We start from the raw sequence: 9,925 nt of genomic DNA, 5'->3' as shown, positions 1-9,925 counted from the left end.
TGGTGGGAGATCAGATGGTGGGGGTCAGATAGGGTGGTTAGACAGTAAGGGGTCAGATGGTGGGGGTCAGATGGTGGTGGTTAGACAGTAGGGTGTCAGAGGGAGGGAGTCAGATGGTGGGGGGTCAGATTGTGGGGGTGATGGGGTGGTTAGACAGTAGGGGGTTCAATGGTGGGGGGTCAGATGGTGGGGGTTAGATGGGGTGGTTAGACAATAGGGGGTCTGATGGTGGAGGGTCAGATGGTGGGGGTCAGATGGTGGGGGTCAGATGGTGGAGGGGTCAGATGGTAGGGGGTCACATGGGGGGGTCAGATGGTGGGGGTCCAGTAGAGAGTCAGATGGCAGGGAGTCAAATGGTGGGGTCAGATGTCTACAGAAGATTCTTCTTCCTGCTTTTGACTACATTACATCCTGATCAGTCCCAACCTGTGACTCAGTTGCCCCACAGTGGCTCATGGACAGAGGCCTTTGGTAAGATCAACAGGGATTCACACCTGAAGAACAGAAAGCTCCAGAGCAGAGATTCTGAAAGTGTATCCTATGAGCCGTGGCATAAATATCACCCGGGAAGTTTGTGAATAATGAATCTGCCCGAGCCCCACACCAGCCCCCAGGGATGAGGCCCAGGAATCTGAATTTGTATCCAACTCTTCCCATGTTCTCTTACAAATGAACACTTAAGAACACTTTCTTCCTTTTACTTTTTTACCAGCGTGTCCGTGCAATATTGCCTTGGGCTGGGAAAGAGGCACCATCCATCCAGTTATAAGGACTTACACTTTCAGAGGGCAGGGTAGGGTAGCATCCGGGAGCTGAGAATAGCAAATGCCAACCCGCTGTGTCTGTGACCTGTGTATATGTCAGGAGTGTGACCTGTGACTTATTTTCTTCTATGGGCACAGGGATAGGTCCCTCTGTCACTGGAAGCTGGCCCCCCCTTACGCACACGCTTCCCATGTATTAGTCCACAGCCAATTGTTCTCTGGCTGCATCACTTCTTGCACCTCAAAGAATTTGCCAGAAGACTGAAGCACTCACTCAGTTCCCTACAGGGGACTCTGTTTTCCCTAAGGGACTTCCTTTGGTGGGTCCTAGTCCTGCCCCTTGCTCGCTTATCCCTCTCTGAGTCGTGTGTGTCTCGCGTGGGACCTCCTGCTCTGTCCTCATGAGTGATGCGGCTCTCGGAAGGTCTCTCAGTGTCTTACTCTCAACCTTAAAATGAGGTTAAGAATACCCACCTCAAGGATCTGTGAGGACAGGAAAGAGACATGCCCACTGAAACTGCATTCTGATGTAAGCTGAGCAACCAGAGGGTCATGCATTGACCTAATCCAATATGCATGCGTCCTAATCCAATATGGCGGGAGTCTTAAGAGAAATGGGAAATCTGGGTACGGAGACCTGAGCACAGGGAGAACACCGTGTGAACACACAGGGAGAGATGGGGTGACACATTTACAAGCCGAGGACTGGAGCAGATTCTCCTTCTGCCACAAAAGGAACCGACCCTGCCAGCACCTTCATCTTGGACTTCCAGCCTCCTGGACGTTGAGACAGGAAATTTCTGCTGTTTAAACCTCCAAAGCTGTGGTGCTCTCTCACAACAACCGTCACAGGCACAGCCACAAAGATTCTAAAGGGTTGGAGTCCCAGCAGGGGTCTTCAAACAGAGCTGTCTCGAATGGACGATGTAGGTCTGGCTCAAGACTGCCCCTGGGCTGTGATCTTGAGAGGAAATACATTGTGCCCTCTCCACCCAAACCAAGCGAAACGTGGCAGAAGGTAATATTTGAGGCAGACTTAGAGTATCACAACTCTCCCTACAGGGTAGACCCAGGAGTGTATTCAGAAGGGACAGACCCGAGTGTGTCTATTTTCGCTTCTGATCTGTATTCCCGCTGCTGGTGCTGCCTGTGCCCCCATCAGCCGTTCACGGCCACGCCTAAGGCTGAACCCCTGGAACTCAGCACCTTGATTTGCCAGCACTGTCTCTGCATGTACCGAGGAGCCCTGGATCCTGGTCAAACCCTTTTGTTTTCCCAACAGTAGCCTTGATTGATAAGGTGACACATGTTGGGGGGAGAAACACCGTGGTAGGAAGAACAATGGCCCCACAAAGATGTCCACATCCTAATCTGCAGAGCCTGTGTGTGTTACCCAGGTGGACCAATGCCATCACAAGGGTCCTTAAAATTAGAGGGAGAAATGAGAGGCAGAGAAGGAGGGGGGGGTACCATGGAGGACAGAGAGAGGGGGGCGGGGTTTCATGAAGCTAAAGCTGCTGGTCTTGCAAATGAAGAGGCCACGAGCCAAGGAAGGCAGATGGCCTCAAGAAAACAGAAAAGGCGAGAAATGAGTTCTCCTCTAGAATCTCCAAAAGGAACAGTCCCACGGACACCTTGATCTTAGCCCATTGAGACCCATCTGGGACTCCGAGCTCAAGAACTAGAAGATAGTAAGTGTCTCATAGTGTGGCTTCAAGCCATTAAGCCTTTGGTAATTTGTTACAGCAGCAGCAGGAAGCCAATACAGCAGGGATTCTTGGACTTGACTCCAAATCAGGGCTGCAGGACTGGGACCAGCCAGAGACACATCACCCAGAGGCACTCCTTTCCTTCTTCCCAAATTGGCTCAGCGCCTATTATGCGCCCGTGTCTTCCATCGTCTCTGGGTGTGCAGTGCCCCATCCTGTTTGATTTCTCCTCTCCTAATCTCCTGACCTACCCCACGGCGTTCCCTGGATGCGGTTGCTAGCTGTAGCAAACAAAAATACCACGCAGCACGGGACACTCTTCTACCGAAACATTATTCATTGTGCATCTGAAGTTCAAACGTTAGTGGCCTCTTGAATTTTATCTGGCAGCCTTAACCGGAAGGCGCCCAGGAAAACACCTGCTGAATTAGGTCTTGGGGTCCGTTGGCCCCAGCCCAGGGCATTTTTCGGCTGGGCTCGAAATCCATCATTTGCCCATCTCATTCATTTATCCCCCGACCAGCTGTTTTCTGATCACAGCTGCTGCTTCTGTGCTTGAGGGATGAAATGAGAGCCCAAGGGGGAAAGACAGAGCAGTTGAGGGGTGGGAAGAGGTCTGGGAGCAGGTGCAAGGACTTAGCCCAAGCTCTCAGGGGCTCTGGCTGGTGCCCATGGAAGACCATTTCTGAGGTTCCATCTTCTCTGACCAGCTAGGGCTGGTTCTGGGCTGTGGGCAGGAGCTGGGCTCTGTGCCCTTCAGGGAGGGAGATGTGTTAGTCAGCTAGGACCGCCATGACAAAATATAGACTGGCTGCCTTAGACAGCAGAGATTCATTTTCCCACAGTTCTGGGTCAAGAGGGTTCATCCTCCCGCGGGAGATTCGGAGACTATGAAATCACAGTCCTCTAAATGCAGGGGTAGAACCGGGTTGGGGCCTTTATTTTTCAGCTGGGAAGACTGGAAATCTCCAGCCATCCCAGCTGGCTTGAGGAGCGGTGTGATGGCTGCCCGGACAGGCCGGCCTGGGAAAGCTGGCTCTTAAATGGGGCAGGGCGTTGTTCTGATGTAGGAGAGACAAAACCCCCAGGCCCCGGTCAGACACCCTGGAGCAATGAATGCACCTCTGGCAGGAAACCACCCAGGGACGGTCTGGTGGCATGGGTCTGATGCGCCGGAAGATTGCGTGAAGGCGCTTGTAATTGAGAGCCTCACGGAAAGCGGTCTGCTCATTTGGCAAAGCCAAGGGTGCAGCAAGTCTGGGAGTGAAGGCCCTGAACTTGTGAGGCCAAGCTTTATTCAAGTCACTGGCTAGTCCTGAGGGAAGACAGGCTGATACAGTGCAGGTCCTGGGATAATAGATTGTTAGTCCCAGAATGGAGCCAAATTAGTGGTTTTCAAACCAGGTTCCGTGGAACCCAAGGCGTTCCACTAAGATTTCAGGGAAGTGTCTCAAAGTCCCATTCCTTCACCTGGAACAGTATACCATCATCCTTTTCCTATTTGGGCCTCCCAACAGAATTGCTTGGGGAAAAAGCAAGAGGTTTCTCTGGGTTAAAATTTAGAAATTTTAATTAGTAATTTAGTAATTTAGTCTAAATATTTTATAGATAAGGGATTCATTCATCAAACACGTTTTGAAGACCTTCAGGTATGATGCTCTGTGCTAGATTTGGGGGCTGTTTGTTGTTGAAGCATAATGCAGTAAAAACCGACCCAAGAAGTCCAGAAACCCCAAGCCTATTTCCCCTTACATTTCCTTGGTGTCTCAGTCTATGTAGCTGCTATGACAAAAATACCATAGCCTGGGCAACTTAAAAAACAAACGTTAATTTCTCACGGTTCTGGAGACTGAGAAGTCCAAGATTAAGGTGAATCAGCAGATTCAGAACCACTTCCTGGTTCGTAAATAGCCGAGTGTCCTCACATGGTGAAAAAGACACAGGAGCTCTCTAGGGTCTCTTCTGTAAGGGTGCCAATCCCACTCATCAGGACTCTGCCCTCATGACCCGATCACCTCCCAGAGACCCCACTTCCAAACACCATCACACTGGGGCTTAGATTTCAACATATGAATTTTGAGAGGACACAAACATTATGTATACAATGATTGGCTAGAACCTGTGATGTGTTCAAATCGGCTTTTATTGGCCTGCAAGAGGCAATTGTTAAATTTCCAGGAAACTTGGTAATAAATACCAAAATGCATCACTTCCTAATTATTTTACTACACTTAGCTATTATCTACACTTTTGATGTTATTGTGTTGGCCCGGTGGAGATACTATAAAATGGCGAGCTACTGCACATCTTCTCTAAGTCCCACGTTCGATAATGTCTCGCTGGTAACCTGATATTGGCCATGGTGGGATAAATGGCACCATGGAATCAGCAAACTTGCTACAAATTAAGGCGCTTGTGTGTGTGTGCGTGTGTGCGCACTTGTGTGTGTGTGTTTTACCTGGAGGGCACCTTGTTAAACATGACAGCAGTTAGCCCTAAACCAATAACCAACAAAAGAGAAGGAGTTTGCCGTGTTTAGCATAGCTCAACCATGATTTATTCCTTAGAACTGGGCTTTTCCCCCCCCCTGGACATTATACCATCGCTGCCTGTATATGAGGAGCAGGTGGGAGAATGAGGTTTTGTTGGACAACTAAAGGTATACAAAGGCAGTGTTATGGGAGCTCAGAGGAGGGAGAAATCCTTTCCACTGGAAGATTTTGGAGGTTTTTCAGAGCAGATAATGTGTGAGCCGACATGAAGAATGATGGGGTTTTATCAGGAAGCTAGAGAGAAAAGGAGCACATCACAAACAGGGGGAGGCACGAGTGCCAGGAGGTGCTTGAGGGAACAGCAAATCATTCTATTCTGAAAGGAAGAGCAGACTGACTGATAAGGAAGGAAGTCGGAAAGGAGGGTTGACTCAGTTGTTGGGGACTTTCATGCCAAGCGAAGGAAGTTGGGCTTTTAGGCAATGGGAGAGAGAACTGCAGGGGGGAGAGAATTGGGGGTTGGGAGGCCAGTGGAACAGCTACTGTGGCTTTTGGGTTGATAAGTACACAGGTAGCTCTGACTGGAGTGTTCTCAATGGCGACTGGCTACACCAGCCAGACTGGGCTAATAATTGACCCAGATGTCTTAGATCTCACTAATGATGGTGAGCATTCTTTAAGTGCATCCTATTTGCCAGGTACACTTCACATTAACACAAGTGTTGACAGATTTGGATCAGTCAGGAAATTGCTTCATTTTTCGGTTTCTGTCTTCGATCTCTATCTGCTGGATTGGCCACACCCCCCGGCCCCACACCCGCCATGATCGTCTCCGGCGGCTCCCCCACCTTTGCTGTCTCTTTCCTGTCTCTCTTTTTCTCTTCATTAGAACAACTTGATTTTTAGGTATTAAACACAATATAAATCAGACCTTTTCTCTGACATCCAGTTTATACCTTCCCTCTAAGTCAGACTGGTCCCAGGCAAGACATCCAACAGGAAAGAAGAAGCTGGTGGTCTATCCCCTCCCCCCTCCTCTTTCTCTCTTCCTTACTTCATCCCTTCTTGAGGATATCAGGAGGGGTACGTGGTGAAACGGCAAAAGCGATGCTGTTTGTGGTTCTTCTCCAGTGGACCAATCAACGTTGTCAGGTCTTTGTCAGCTTTGGCTCTTTCCCTTGTGGGGCAGCGTGGTGGGTTTTCCAGAGCCTTCCACCCTCCTGGGATATACCCGTCCCCCCCAACCACCTTCTGTGGGGGGCCCCCAATACTGCATGATTTTCTGAGGTCGGTGACGCATTCTCCAGCCAGCTCCTGTCCTGCTGGCACAGCTCACATGACCCTTTGTGTCCCAGGACAAGCAAGCCTGGCTGTTCTCTTTGATGTCTGCTGTGTCCCTGGATCCAGGCCCTCTTCCCTCTCTGCTATGGGCTGAATACTTGTGTTCTCTCGAAGTTCACATGTTGAAGCCCTAATCCCCAGCGTGAGGGGACTAGGAGGTGGGACCTTCGGAAGGTAATTGGGGCATGAGGGTGAGGCCCTCCTGAGTGGGATTCGTGCCCCTAGAAGAAGAGACAGAGAGTCCCTCTCCTTCCCTTGGATATATAGCAAGAGGGGATCCTTCCTCATACCACGGAGAGGGGCTCGTGATGAACCAAGTCAACCAGCACCCTGATCCTGGGTTTCCCAGCTTTCAGAACTCGAGGAATACATTTCTGTTGTTTAAGCTACCCGGTTTACAGGATTATTGTCACAGCAGCTCAGTCCACCTAGGACACTCTCCATCCTTGGAAACCTGGTTCCAGCCTAGCTCTTTTTTTTTTTTTTAAACCCTTTACAACATTAGATACAAGAAACACATCCTGAATCCAGGAGACACAGGTTCCCTTGGAACTATTCCCCCAGATTGAGGTCCCATGAAGAGAAGGGCGAGGTGTTAGTTTTCCCCCTTCTGACGAAAATTCCTCCTTCTCCAAATGTTTCTGGAAGTCTCTCTGGCTTGGTTCTACGGTGAGAGGAAAAGCCAATGACACGGAAATCCCGACCCACTCAGTTTACAACGCTCTTCAGAGAAATCCCCCCCCTCTCTCTCTTTTGTATAGGGGCAGGAGAAAGGTGAGGAACTGTGTGTTACAGAACAGGCTTGGCAAATCATGGGACTGCGGCTGGTTCTTCTTCCGGAATGTTGGCCAACTTGCCACTTCCCTCCACCGCCACAGTCTGAGTCTGAAAGAGTTTCCTTTCATATCCTCTAATACTATTCGAAATTTGGTATCATGAATATCCTTCACACCCCTGATGTAAATACCACGGATGAGGACAGTATGCATGGTGGCTGACCTGCCATCCCAGTGCGGGCGAGTCCTGGGTCTGGGAAAGGAGTTCGAGTGTTCCTGACGTCGGAGTCCACGTTCTCTACTGCTCTCCGATAGCACCTCGTCAAAGATGAGTCAGGTCTCGAGCCCGAGAATAACCTGAGAGGGTGAGGGTCCAAGAAGCAGGCAGAGAGAACCAGAAGTGTTGTAGGATGGGGCAAATGGCAGTGTCTCAGACGTGACGAGTTTGGGGTTGTCGGGGGGGGGGGGACATCCGGGCATCCTAGCCGTGGCCTGTGGGTCACAGTAATCTGCCGATGTCACCAGGGAAGGGTGACTTGGTAAAAAGGGAACAGGTGGAGGACCGAGGCAGGAAGCTTTCCGCTGCAGGCGGGTGGATAAGCTGGCCAGGATTTGCCTCCTTTCCGACGATTCCGAGAAAATAGATCTGTCTTAACGGTGTCGATAATTTGCGAAGAGGTGAAGGCTTGTTTACTGACATTATCTCTCGGCTTCCCTGTGAGGTGGCAAAGCGTATTATCTTTCTTCTAAAAATAAACATAGGGATAACGGCATCCAGGGCACAGTGTACAAAGCCAGCTTTTAAATCTTCCACATTCAGAGAGTTCAGAGAGAGGACCAAATGTCCGTTGAGGGAGGGAGGAGAGGGGGACACGGACAGGATTTCTCTTCCTCGGGGTTGTTATGGCACAAGGACCGAGAACTGAACGGCGTCACGGGAAACGAACCTGCCAGCTTGACTGCTTAGACTCCTAGCTGTCACCTAATCTCAATAGCAGCCTGGTGGCATTAGGATGCAGCCCAGTCCCGTCTGTCATTTACTAACTGCCTGACCCTGGACACATCACCACCTGCTCTGAGCCTCGGTCTCTTCACCGTTGAGAGGTGGCAAAGGATGCCTCATGTACTTTGCTTTGAGAATTAAACATGCAGGCAACATTCATTCATTCTTTTTTTTTTAATTGTTTTAATTTTAATTTTTTTATTTTTTTCATATGAAATCTATTGTCAAATTGGTCTCCATACAACACCCAGTGCTCATCCCAACACAGTTATTTATTTTTGAGAGACAGAGACAATGTGAGTGGGGGAGGGGCAGAGAGAGAGGGAGACACAGAATCCGAAACAGGCTCCAGGCTTTGGGCTGTCAGCACAGAGCCCGACATGGGGCTCGAACTCATGAACCGTGAGATCATGACCTGAGCTGAAGTCGGACGCCTAACTGACTGAACCACCCAGGCGCCCCTTTTCATCCTGTTTTTGAGTGTTTATTGTCACCTGCTGTCAGCGGTGACTTGTATGGTGCAGAAAACAGGCTTGAATACATGTTGCTTCCCTCTCACGCAGGCCGAATCTATTTTGGGAGTCGCTTCGTATGCCTGTGTGTCAGTGGGAAGGGGGCTGGCGTTCCAGCAACTAGCTTCCCACAGTTTGCTCTGGGCAGCTGTGGCCTAGAAGGGGCTCGGGGCTTGCAGATTCCTCTCTGGGACCTTTTCTCTCTTGCTCTGGCTGCCTTCTCCCAGAGGCGTTCCGGAGGTGAAGGGCTTCTTCCAAGGTGGTTATGTGCTTGGGTGTCAGGCAGCTTCTCTGCAAGTTCAACGGGGAAGCCAATGAAACCAAAGAGCAGGTGTGGGATAATGAAAGAATATCGCACATTCCGAGCCATTCGAGTCACACAGCCTCAGAGAGGGATCGACGACCTTGCATTTTGCACCGATACCCAGAGAAGGGGTTGTGACTTGCCTGGAGCCGCACAGCAAGTAAGCAAGAGGGCTACGACTGGGACGCAGGCTTCTGGACTTGGGGTCCAGAGTACATCCGCTTTACCCTCAAAGGAGGCGTTACGGTCAGCGAGCTTGAAAGCGGGATTGGCCAGACGTCACATACGTGTGTATGTGGCCCGTCAGCCACATCCTCTGCCAAGCACGACCGCACACTCAGTGCAAAGTGCTCCCCCCACCTCCAAACGGCCGGGAAGGAAGTAGCATCCACGAACAACTCCCTTCAAATGCATTCGTTCGTTCACTCCTCCATTCATTCCCCCCGAACACTTAGGAGCACCTGTATGTGCTCTGGGCAATGCCGGGTGCTGGGTGATCTCTGCTTGTCTGATCTCTCTTCCTGGGCGAGAAAGAAGGAGGAGCTAGAATTCCTCCTGGGCTGGGCTTGTAAGAGTAGGGTAGGAGGCTGCTGGCCCTTGCGGTGGGAGCTGGTTTAGGAAATCTGGAACCGATGTTCCGCTTGAGGGTGGCTGGGAAGCCAGAGGGACCAGGCACATCCAATCAAGGAAGCAGAGGAAGGAGCGCCTCGGTTGCAGCAGAGATGCTGTCACAGGCTTCGTACAGGAAGGCAGTGGAGGGAGCGAACAGCTAAGGGCGTCAGGTGGGCGCTCATAATGTCAACAGCCTTAATGAGTGAGCCGGGGACTTGGGCATAGGCATCAGGATTGTTGTGATGGTTCTTTACTCGTCCCCTCAAAGCGAATGAGGGCAGAGAGGAGCAAAATCAAGGGATGTGAGAGACTAGTAGTTGCCACCCCCCCTCCCCCCCCCCGTTTCCCGCTTGCAAAAAAAAAAATAAACGTTGAAATAGACGCGGAGACCATATGTGGTTGTTTTTAGTTT

General features: G+C 50.6%; 1 long non-coding RNA gene across 2 annotated transcripts in view; it reads left to right on the top strand.

Moving 5' to 3' along the window:
* Positions 1-9,925, top strand: part of LOC121037209 (uncharacterized) — a 30,614-nt gene that overhangs the window by 14,701 nt on the left and 5,988 nt on the right. Inside the window, exons 1-2 of one of the 2 annotated variants that reach the window (XR_005793654.1) lie at positions 7,252-7,419; positions 8,880-9,061. This is a non-coding gene — a long non-coding RNA (uncharacterized LOC121037209). Of the gene's footprint in view, positions 1-7,251; positions 7,420-8,879; positions 9,062-9,925 lie in introns of those variants that run through there. The other variant, XR_005793653.1, reaches the window with a different exon arrangement.

Source organism: Herpailurus yagouaroundi, unplaced genomic scaffold (assembly GCF_014898765.1).
Source record: "Herpailurus yagouaroundi ecotype Mexico unplaced genomic scaffold, PumYag 28, whole genome shotgun sequence".
Taxonomy (NCBI): Eukaryota; Metazoa; Chordata; class Mammalia; order Carnivora; family Felidae; genus Herpailurus; species Herpailurus yagouaroundi.
The sequence above is the reverse complement of the archived record's forward strand: the minus strand, read 5'-3'. Positions and strand labels throughout refer to the sequence as shown.